The sequence below is a fragment of the Photinus pyralis genome, unplaced genomic scaffold (assembly GCF_008802855.1).
Source record: "Photinus pyralis isolate 1611_PpyrPB1 unplaced genomic scaffold, Ppyr1.3 Ppyr1.4_LG5, whole genome shotgun sequence".
Lineage (NCBI taxonomy): Eukaryota > Metazoa > Arthropoda > Insecta > Coleoptera > Lampyridae > Photinus > Photinus pyralis.
In genome coordinates this window covers 24342074-24352750 of record NW_022170596.1, presented here as the reverse complement: position 1 = coordinate 24352750, position 10677 = coordinate 24342074, and positions in this window count along the sequence as shown.

Sequence of the window (10677 nt, the reverse complement as noted above, 5' to 3'; positions counted from 1 at the left end):
CAATTATACTAAACAATAATTTGTTATTCAGTATCGACGAGTTTCCAAATGCATTTTCCATGAAGGAAAACACTTGTATCATCTGTGTCATACCCATTCTGTAATCAGATGTTAAGATCAAGCCATTCCACGAAAAAGAAGACCTGTAGTCCAAGAATAGTCTATTTATTTTTGTTTATGGTGTCATTGTAGCTATTAGGTATATTAAGAACTAATGTAGAAATAATAAATTGTATAAAATTTAACCTAAATTGATCTTAAACGATTCAACCAATTTTAAATTTCTGATATAAATATAATATGTAAACTGAAGAGCCTATTGAAATTGACGTAGGTTCAAGATTCGTTTTTTAAGCAATTTAATTTTTTTATTTCAATAATCAATCAGCCAAATTCAAGGATCCATTTATTTTGAATATTTTTTTCGCTTATTTGAAAAGTGAACAAAAATTTTTTCACATATACGTTTTTTCTCTGGGAGAAATATTTAAAAAAATATTTAAGGGGTAAAACGTAACCATAATCAATTCTGCGCATCCTATCACGTTGATATTTTCCATAAATTACTATATTTCCAGCTACTAAACAGAAATAAATGTTTTCGGGGCGACAATATTCGTAGCGAAGCGCCCAACTCAAACCCTTCTTGATTCCGAATGTTCATATACAGAGTGAACACTAAAATTGGTAATTTCCAGGTGGGTGCTTTGTTACAACTGGAGTCATTTGACGGCACCTGTGACGTCGTATCAGCTGGGCTGAATTTATCATTCGAATATTCATTTAAATTATATATTAATTTAAGCTACATTTTGCAGTTACGAAACTTACATGGAATTGTTTAAATTGTCACCTATAACGTTTGCATCATAATTAAAGCAGACGACGTATTACCGGCATTTGACACTATTTATTGATTTAAAGGTGTAATTCAGGTAACGTATCGATTCTTGGTGGGATATTTAAAATTTCTGCCCTATGTGAGCACAACGTTTCCTAAATTTTCTTATGTGAGTGAATGTTCATGTATAACATTATGTATGGGAATAAAGTCAATTATTATTATTATTATTATTTATTATCATAAATCGACCCAAATGAAGTTTTGGATATACCAATACCACATTATTTATTTACCGCATTACACATAACAGGTATTTATATAGGCAAAGTAAAAAAGTTTAGTTTATACAACCACCTATAATCTAAGGAGCAACAAGTCGAAGAGTCGGTAAATAAAATAAACACATTGGCATTACTAACGTGGACATCACAATGTCAATATTTAAAGTTAAATTATTTTTTTTGTAAAAAGGAGATCAACACGTAGTCAGAGAAAATATTAATATCAAAACAAGTTTCCGCAGAAAACAACAGAGCTATAATCGTTAAGTTATTGTCAAGCAAATGTAATTATTACAATTCTATTGTATCGAAAACCAGTAGGTAATCAAACTGTATATCAGGGAGTCGTCAAAAATAGGAAAAATTTACCTTTGAACATCAGGTCGCAACCTTGTGAGCTCAAAAGGGCATCAGCCAAATCTGTAACAGACAAAAACAAACAAATAAAAGGGGTAGAGAAAGAATTTAAATAAAAGCAAAGATCAAATACTTATTTATGCAGAATTTCAATCAGGAATATCAATAGGTAAAAAAAATAACGTTACAAAATGTAACAGGAGATATTTTCAACACCCTGTATTTGTTTTACACAAAATTTTTATAAATGTTCCTTGCAAACCAATTGCTAATATTACCCCGTCAAAGTTCATTCAGTTCGTACTTCAAATAAATCTTTTCTCCCCAAAACACGTAACGTTTCAGTATTCCCTGTTTAAGTAATCGTTCAATACATCTATGGTTTAAATCCGAAAAAAAACTTCTCAAATAACTTTCTTTGCTTTTAACTGACCTATTAACCTATTAAAACCTAAATTAACCTATTAAAAAGAACGTAATTTGATCCCGATAGCTGCTATCTTGACGCCTCAAGTACTTAAAGAGCAACAGTCCATTGAAAATGACTAGTTAAAAATGACTGCAAAAATAATATCCAGATAAATTCTCAACATCATCATGACCAAAATTTGTTTGGGAAGACACTTCAAAATCTTGACACTTTTTACGGCTTAAAAAATTCTAATTTGCCTATTTCTTTGAGAAAAATCGATAAATTTAACTCCAAATCTAATACTCCCCTTACAAGATTACGATACCACTTTTTTGAACATCCCATCACGTTATTTGAACGCAGAAAAGAATAAATTTACCGAGCCAAGTGGTTATTGGGATTTTCTTTATTTTTGTAAGATGTGTGATAAAACGATGTTACATATGTTCTGCCACTGGCCACACTTTTTGAAAAAGTAAATATACCTAAATTATAAAACTCCAAGTTGAAGGGTGGACGACAGCTGCCAAAGTTTATTTGCCCCCGCATTTTGGTTACATTGCAACAAATTAAATTGTCAGATCAGGGCCCTTGGATAGAGTCATCTACTGTGAGCGTGAATGTGTTACGGCTATGTGTTCGTTTTCTTTGTAATTACTTGTGTGCCTGTGTCTGCTATATTTATATGTTATTTTATATATCTACTATTTTTATTATTTATTGACGTGTAAATAATTGTTATTGCAATTCTACTTACTAATAAACTTATGATATGATGATGATATGATATGAAATTCCTCTAAAAGTTACATTAAGTTAGAACGTATAGTCAAATGTAAGCACATTTTTTTTAATGATATTTTCGTTATAGTAAATCTAGAAAAGATTCCTTACGCAATTGAAGAATCTATCGAATAAGTTGTAAATTGCGTTGTAGGTTTGCTTGCGGTAAAAATAGACAAATTGGTATCCTATTCTCAAATTCTAAAGCATTGCAAATAGGCGGACCGATCATTATCTGATATTTTAGGTACACTATTCACAATGATAATTCGAATAAACGTTGTAATTTAGATTAAACTGTTTACGAGCTATATCATTTTCGTGTAATAGCTACTCTTGAATAGGGCAAAACACCAGACGTTGGTGAAAAAAATGTACGTAATTGTAATGACTGTCAGATAAAGTGTTTATAGTCAAAATGGGGTGGGATGCACAAGTAGGTACTCCTACATCCATTTGACGCTGCTTGGACGGGGGCGCGTGTTTAAATTTCACGGTGAAAACTGACACCCAGTTCTTTTTTCAACGAGTACGTTATATTTCTCTATGTGACCAGCATAATCGATTAAACCTTAATTTTAAATTGTTACTCCATTCTATATTTCGGTATCTAGTGGTTTCAACTATTCCTCTGTTTTCATGACAGTTATATGAAGTCAAGTAAAATGAAACAAGGAATTAGCTACATACAGCTAATATAATACCAAAACTTTCACTTTCACTATTATCATTTTGCCAAATATTGTTGGGCGAGCTCTTGTGTGATTTCAGCACCCACCACCTACTACGAATTTACCACAGTAAATAGCCCAAGTTCTCAACCACCTTTTTTTTGCAGAGCATTAAAACCAAATTTAAATAAATTAACATAGGAGTGTTTTACTATGAAAGCAAATATTTACCAGTATTGTAATTGGGACAATTTATGTGTTTTAAATTTTCCCGATCCGATTTAAATGCGCCTTGGTACTTCGTAACAATTTATTAGTAATGTATTTGTGAGAAAAATAATTCGACGTCATTGCTGGAATATACATACATTATAATACATTGCGGTTCAGTTGAAAAATGATTAACCAATTCAAGACGCAATAAAGAATTTAGGTTTATTTTAGGATAGAATAAACATTTATTAAACGGCAGAGCTACTAAGCGATGCAAGCTTTATAGGGGAGTCGATGGTGTCCGTCTGTCCGTCCATGAACACGATAACTGTCAAACGCTGGACCGATTCGATTCAAACTTTGCACAGTTGACCTATATGCCACATGCAACGAGCCTATTGAAAATAGGTCAAATCCAATGACCCCGTAGGGTCGCACCGCGAGGTGCTCTTCCGCTTTTTTAGATCCGCTTTAGAGGTTTTGTTTATTTCAGTTGCATTTAAATTAGAGGGATACTTTTAGTAATAAAGTAGATGAATGGTACTACGCTGTGTTTTCCGACTGCAAAGTTCCATGTGTGTTTTAAACGGAGAATAAAATGGAATATTGTTATATGATTCTTTGTTGTTTGCTCAATAACTTGTTACGATAGCGTGGAGAAGTTGATAAACAATTATTTTTGCAACTGACAAATTTTTCCGACAATTACCAATCGTTGCCACATTTTTCTGTCAATAAGTAACTGCTACCTTTCCTTGTACGAACTGCAGACTTAAATTGATCACAGTCTGATGTTGTTGGGAAGTGACCAGACCTTGAACTAATTTCTGTATATGACTAAGTTTTCCAGGCCCAAAAGGCAGAATGAGCAAATCAATGTAAAAACAATGCCCATTGATTCTTTTCGACATTAAATCAGATCAGTGGTCCATAAGAACATTTTTCAACAGTTAAAGCCGCCTACTGGCTGGAAGGACTTCGAAAACGAGTCGCCACCAGGACGAGAGAAGACATATCTGTTACCTGACAACTCCATCACGACAACGCGCCTTGCCACAACACCGCGAGTTCCTGCCTGGATCGTGTGGGCCCACCGCATTGGAAGGCTCCTGCTTGCCCTCGTGCATTATTTATTTATTTATTTTTTATCTATGAACAGAATAGGTTGCCCCAATAACAATGTTCATGTATTAATTAAAAAAAAAACTATTCGAAATTATAAGGAATATAAAAAAAATAGAGTATTAAAATAAAAAAGACAACGGAAAACAGAAGAAAAAATGCTGTGACATTTATTGAGTTATGTACGACAGTTTATATAAAAAAATGTATATAAAAAAGGAACAACTCAATAGGGCAGAGTTCAGACTGGAGCTACCAAGATAACCCCGTCTGCTCTACCACTCAACCCTTCAGCAATCTATATTATAATTACAAGTGATAAGAACAGCTATTTAGGAAATTATTAAAGAGCCGGTAATAAGAGAGGTAACTATAACTAAGTGTGATACTCAAAAGAGCAGAAATATCTAGCTAAATTACATAAATTTATAAAAAGGAAAAAAAAACTGTCTTTCAAGGAGTATGAGGTACAATTTCTTTTTGAATGCATTAGACGATACCTAGTTGTTTTAAATGAGTTGGAAAATCATTGTAGAGGTTGGTTATATTATAAGTGAAAAGTGTTGTTTTATGGTGGGGTATCGTTATGGAAAGCTTATCTCTCATATTTAAATCGTGAACAGAGCTCCTAAAGATTACTTTTTCAAATAAATATTATCCTTATGATCCTTTCTGCATTCGATTGTGAAACGTATCTATGTAAACATATTCAAAACCCCCATTAATCCCTATCCAGGAAATCAGTCAAGACTAAATGAAGGTTGCATTTGCATTTTTCATTTAAAAATGTATAACTTTGTTATTTCAATGAAATTAGGCAAAAATGTTTAAAATACAAAGATGAAAGTATAAAAAATAACCACCGACTTCATTTTTTTCAAAATGGCCGTCATTTAAATATTTCGCAATTTAGTTTTTTAAAATGTCCGCCATTTTAGAAATAATGAAATAAGGTCTATGGTTATATATTTTAAACTTTTATTATTGCATATAAATAAAATGATGTTAGGTATTGAATCACTCAAGTTATTGCAAAGCATGGTATTCCATTATTGAACAAAAACTAAACTGATTTTGCCGTTTTTCCACAATTCTTTTATAATCTTCATCTGTATTTTCGATTCTTTCATCTTGTATTCGCGGAGGACTACTTTGCCAATTTGTTTCTTGGCACTGACATGAATTAGCACATTGCAAATCATTCTTTCGTCAATTACATTTCATGGCAGCGCATTGGATATTTCAAAACAAAGTAACCAATTATTTTAATGGCCGGCCATTTTGAAAAAAAAAAATTAAATCAGTGGCTGTTCTGTTATACTGGTGTTTTAAAGATGTTTGCCAAATTTCATTGAAATAACCAAGTTATAAAGTTGTGCGTGCTGCAATTTTGCCCAGGTCATAATTTATTTTTACTGAACCATTAACACATTTTTTTCAAGTTACAGTTTTTGTGTAAAGGCAATAAAACAATCTTTTTTGTTAAAGAAACCGTCGAATTTTTGAATTAAGTATTACAATTGAATAAAAACACTATAAGAAGCATAGTGTTTTTATTCAATGGTATTACTAAAGAAGTATGGCATCTAAGTATTAATAAGTAGTTAATTGCGTGGAACTTTTTATTTTACACTTTTTTTTCTGAAGTGGTTAGCAACGAAAATATGAAGCAACAATGTTTGAAGTATCAAACTCTACTACTAAAAATCGAAAAACCATTTGGTTTAGTGCTTTAGTCGATTTCAGGAACAAAGAGTTCAGAGAAAAGTTGTAGAAAAATGCTTAATCTTTTGTTGGTAATGACCCAAACACCGGGGATGAAATAAAAGAGCACATGTTTTTACTGAAAACTGTCCCCAAATGAAAAGTTTTGCAAGTTCTGACAGTGCAAAGTAGTTTTCGTTATATCTCAACTGGATAATAATTTTGTTGTTTTAGCTTGATTCAATTTATAGTTATTTAGATAAAATTCAAGAAAATTTACTGGCGAGGAAATATTTAAGTACAAGGCCCCTTTGGGACCGAGTACTTTAATTTCCGAGTCAAGTAATGTCATTTTACTGACGAGTTTTGTGTTAAATTTTACCCGAAATCGTATTTTAATATTTTAATATAAAATTTCAATTTTCATATAGAACTTTTGATTAATGCCAATCTGTCATTGATGACAGGAGTCATTATAAATGCGGCAGGAAAAGTGACAAGCGCGGCTGGTAAAGTGACTGGTGCGGCCGGTAAAGTGACAGGCGACAGGAAAAGTAGACTGGTCTGCCTCCGTCATGGAAACTAACATTTCCCTGAGATAAAGTATGAAGGTTTCATGACGATTTTGGGTAAAAGCTTAAACTACACATGTCATTTTTCTTCAATTTTAAGTACTTAGATTGAAACAATAATTGAGGGTCTATAGAACAGTGCATACATCCCATTTTAATAACTCGCTCAATTATTATGTCATTAGCATTACTAATTTATACACTATTTTGTCTTGGCATTAACATAAGATCCCTAAACTGTTTATACTGCACCTTTATATGCTGTAGGCGTCAAAACCTCGATTATACAAAAGGCGGATGACTTTAGGGTTGGGTAATATTCGTTTATACCTGCGTACAAGTTCTGGCGTATTATTATTTTAAAGGGTTCGTATGCTTCTGATTAATTTTTTGGTCGCGTGCATTTCTTATTGACTGGATTTTCAGGTTATATTCCTTTGACGAGCATTAAATCTCGAACCAGATATCCCGCTGAGGTTATCTATAGATTTTAATTTAAATTGAAGCTTACGGTACTAATCGATTTGAATGGATACCTAATACTTTTTAAAATTGTGCATCACCTGATGTTCTCTCAGAATGAAAAGAAGACGATTTTTGGTTACTTTTAGCTAATTAGATTAGAGGAGTCAATGTCTTTACATCTGTATGATAGCTTCCCCTTATTTTTTCTGACATGGTATTTTTTTAACATTTGCCATGACCTTCCCTAAATAGATACACAATTTTTGTTAATAGGGACGTATATTACAGCTGCAGCTGCCATTTGTAAGTACACTCAGATTTACTGTCTTATTACTTATAAGTGAAGTTTCTGTAATATATTATCAATTCTTTTAGCGGTTTTAACCTGTTAAAGGTAATTGATTGTGCAGTTGTAATTTATTTATCGACGTTTAGTTTTTATTTGAAATCTTTGTTCTTAAAGCTGTCTATTTTGAATTTGAAGGATTTGAAGAAACTGAAAAAATTGAAGCATAAGAAAATCCGGAAGGGTATCAGGAACGGAAAAGTTAACTCACTCTAAGGTACTCACAAATTGAAGATAAAAGTTCTTATCTGTTGCACTAGTGAAACATAATATGAAACAGGAACGAAGACAGGGTTTTCCAAAAGTCACGGGACGGAGCTCAAATGAAACTTTCACACACTGCGGATCTTTGTTTAAGGCGTGATAAACCGAAAATTTTTAAATTGTAACCCCTTTCGAGTTTTACTCGTAAAGGTAATTAAAAACGAAACACATCCGCATAAGCCAAAATCAAAATCAATACAACCCCTATCTTCTTGTTGCCACGTATCAGATATTGATGGAATCGATGTTTTCGTTAGGTTATAAATCCCTCCCTTAAAAAAGGCCCCCTTCTAGGAAACTGGATCGCTTTTGGGGTGATATGGTAAAACCCTTAACCCTGCAGTGGTGACGTGAAATTTTGGAACACCAGTGGTGACCTCGGTCTGAGAGACCGAATTTGATTTTGGCTTGATTTCGTAGTTACTACGCATGTAACTTGGCTTAAAATAAAGGAAAAAGTTCAGTCAATAAATAAACAAAGGCATATGAATCGAAAAAATAAATTTTATTCTTGTAACATGACTTACGAAGCTCTGGATAGGACACATAGGAAATTATTTTGTCAATTACAGTTGTAACTGGGAACTATACTAATTTACAGTTATAACTGGGAATTAGTTTATAATTTACAGTTGTAATTGGGAATTACACTAATTTACAGTTGTAACTGGGATTTAAACTAATTTACCGTTGTAACTGTCAAGGATAATTCCCAGTTACAACTGTAAATTGGTGTAATTGACAATTACAACTGTAAATTATAAACTAATTCCCAGTTGCAACTGTAAATTAGTATAATTCCCAGTTACAACTGTAAATTAGCATAATTCCCAGTTACAACTGTAAATTAGTGTAATTCCCAATTACAACTGTAAATTATAAACTAATTCCCAGTTACAACTGTAAATTAGTATAATTCCCAATTACAACTGTAAATTATAAACTACCCAAATTTCCGAATTGTTCTTGATTTCTGTTTGAAAGAATGTGCAGTGGCAGCTTGAATTTTTAGGTACACCAATGGTGACGTCGGTCTGACAGACCGAAAGGGTTAATTGTCAAAGAACGGCTTGCTGCATCAAGTTGTTCGTCTGGTACTAAACTCAGACACGCAAAATATTAAGCTAGCAGAACTAGCAGTGCCATGCACTGCGCCGTTTTTACAAAAATTTGAAAAATACTTTTCGTCGGTCTGAGAGACCGTGCGTCACCACTGAAGGGTTAAGACCACTCTGGTACAACTGTCTCTCGTAGTATAAAAATTTTGGGGATAATATGAAGTTTGTATTTACCTCGACCGCATTCAAAAATTGCGTCAAATGCTAGAAAACAATAACTCGAATTGTGGATATCAGTGCACCGAAGAAAAAATCTAAATTCCAAACCTTCCATACGTTAATTTTTCCGCTTATTATTCGTAAGCAAAATGCCACTTTAAATACGATTTCAGCGTCTCTGATTTTCCACCAAGACCGTCTTACGACGAAGAGTTTATTTACACCCCCGTTTCTTCACTAAACGTTCAGTAAAGTTTCTTTTCTAGTGGACTTATACGTTTGCGATTTAAAATTAACTTTTCCCGTGAAACAACTGAGTTAATTTCGCTTGCGATTATAACATTATATTTTTACGTGCCGTACTAAAGCCATTATGATTATGATTTCTAATTATTGGGAAGTGCGAAATTTTGTGCAAATTATTTTTTTCTGACTATTTGCAATCCCTGCGGCCATCGCGCCCTCGTGATTCAGAATCGGCATCTAATTCTGCACAAGATAAGTATTTTTCAAAATGTATCCAGACCTCATATTTTTCATAAAAAAACTCGTCCCCAACCAATTCCCAGTCAGAATAATCGCCTTTCTTCCTATTTGTAAATTCCTAACCCGCCAAATGTGGTAGGGTAAGCTCGAGGGTAAGCTCACCTATGAGAATATTCGTGTGAATAAAAAGTTGTATCATTGGAATAATCCCCCCCCCCCCCCCCCTCCCCACCCCACACTGCCATTCATAATTCTGAAAACTCAACCCCAAGGAAAGGCAAAAAACTCACTCTCGAAATATCATGTACGTAGGTAACTCGGGTATTTTGAATATAAGATTTCGTTCGTTGTTTGTAGGGGAATACTTAAACAGGCCATGGTTGCAGTATTTTGCAAAATAAAAATGTTAAACTACAACTTTCACTCAATCTAGTTCTTCCATTCGCATTAGCGGCGCTAAGAACGCCCATCAATTTGTCTGTTCAAATTTTAACACTAAAGATATTCAGTGTTTCAGTCAATTATAACTACGCATGTTTATTATTGGCTTATGTAATGCAGAAACGTGCTTGAAGGATATTATTCACCGCATAATAACAAAACCTGTCTATTATTTTTGTGTACCGCTAAAAAACCATTAATGAATGAGGATGAAAATTCATTCCTTCGAATGAAAATAAAGATACACAAAAGAGTCAATCACGTTCGTCAATCATACAAATCTCAATGGCACTATGTAATTAACAGGTATTTTTAATAGTGTCCCAGATCGGTAACTTACGTCAATTCGGACAACATCATTAATCTAATTGCATTTTCATTATTAAAATTGTGTATCTAACAAAATTAACGTAACGCAATTACTCAGAATTGGTGAAAG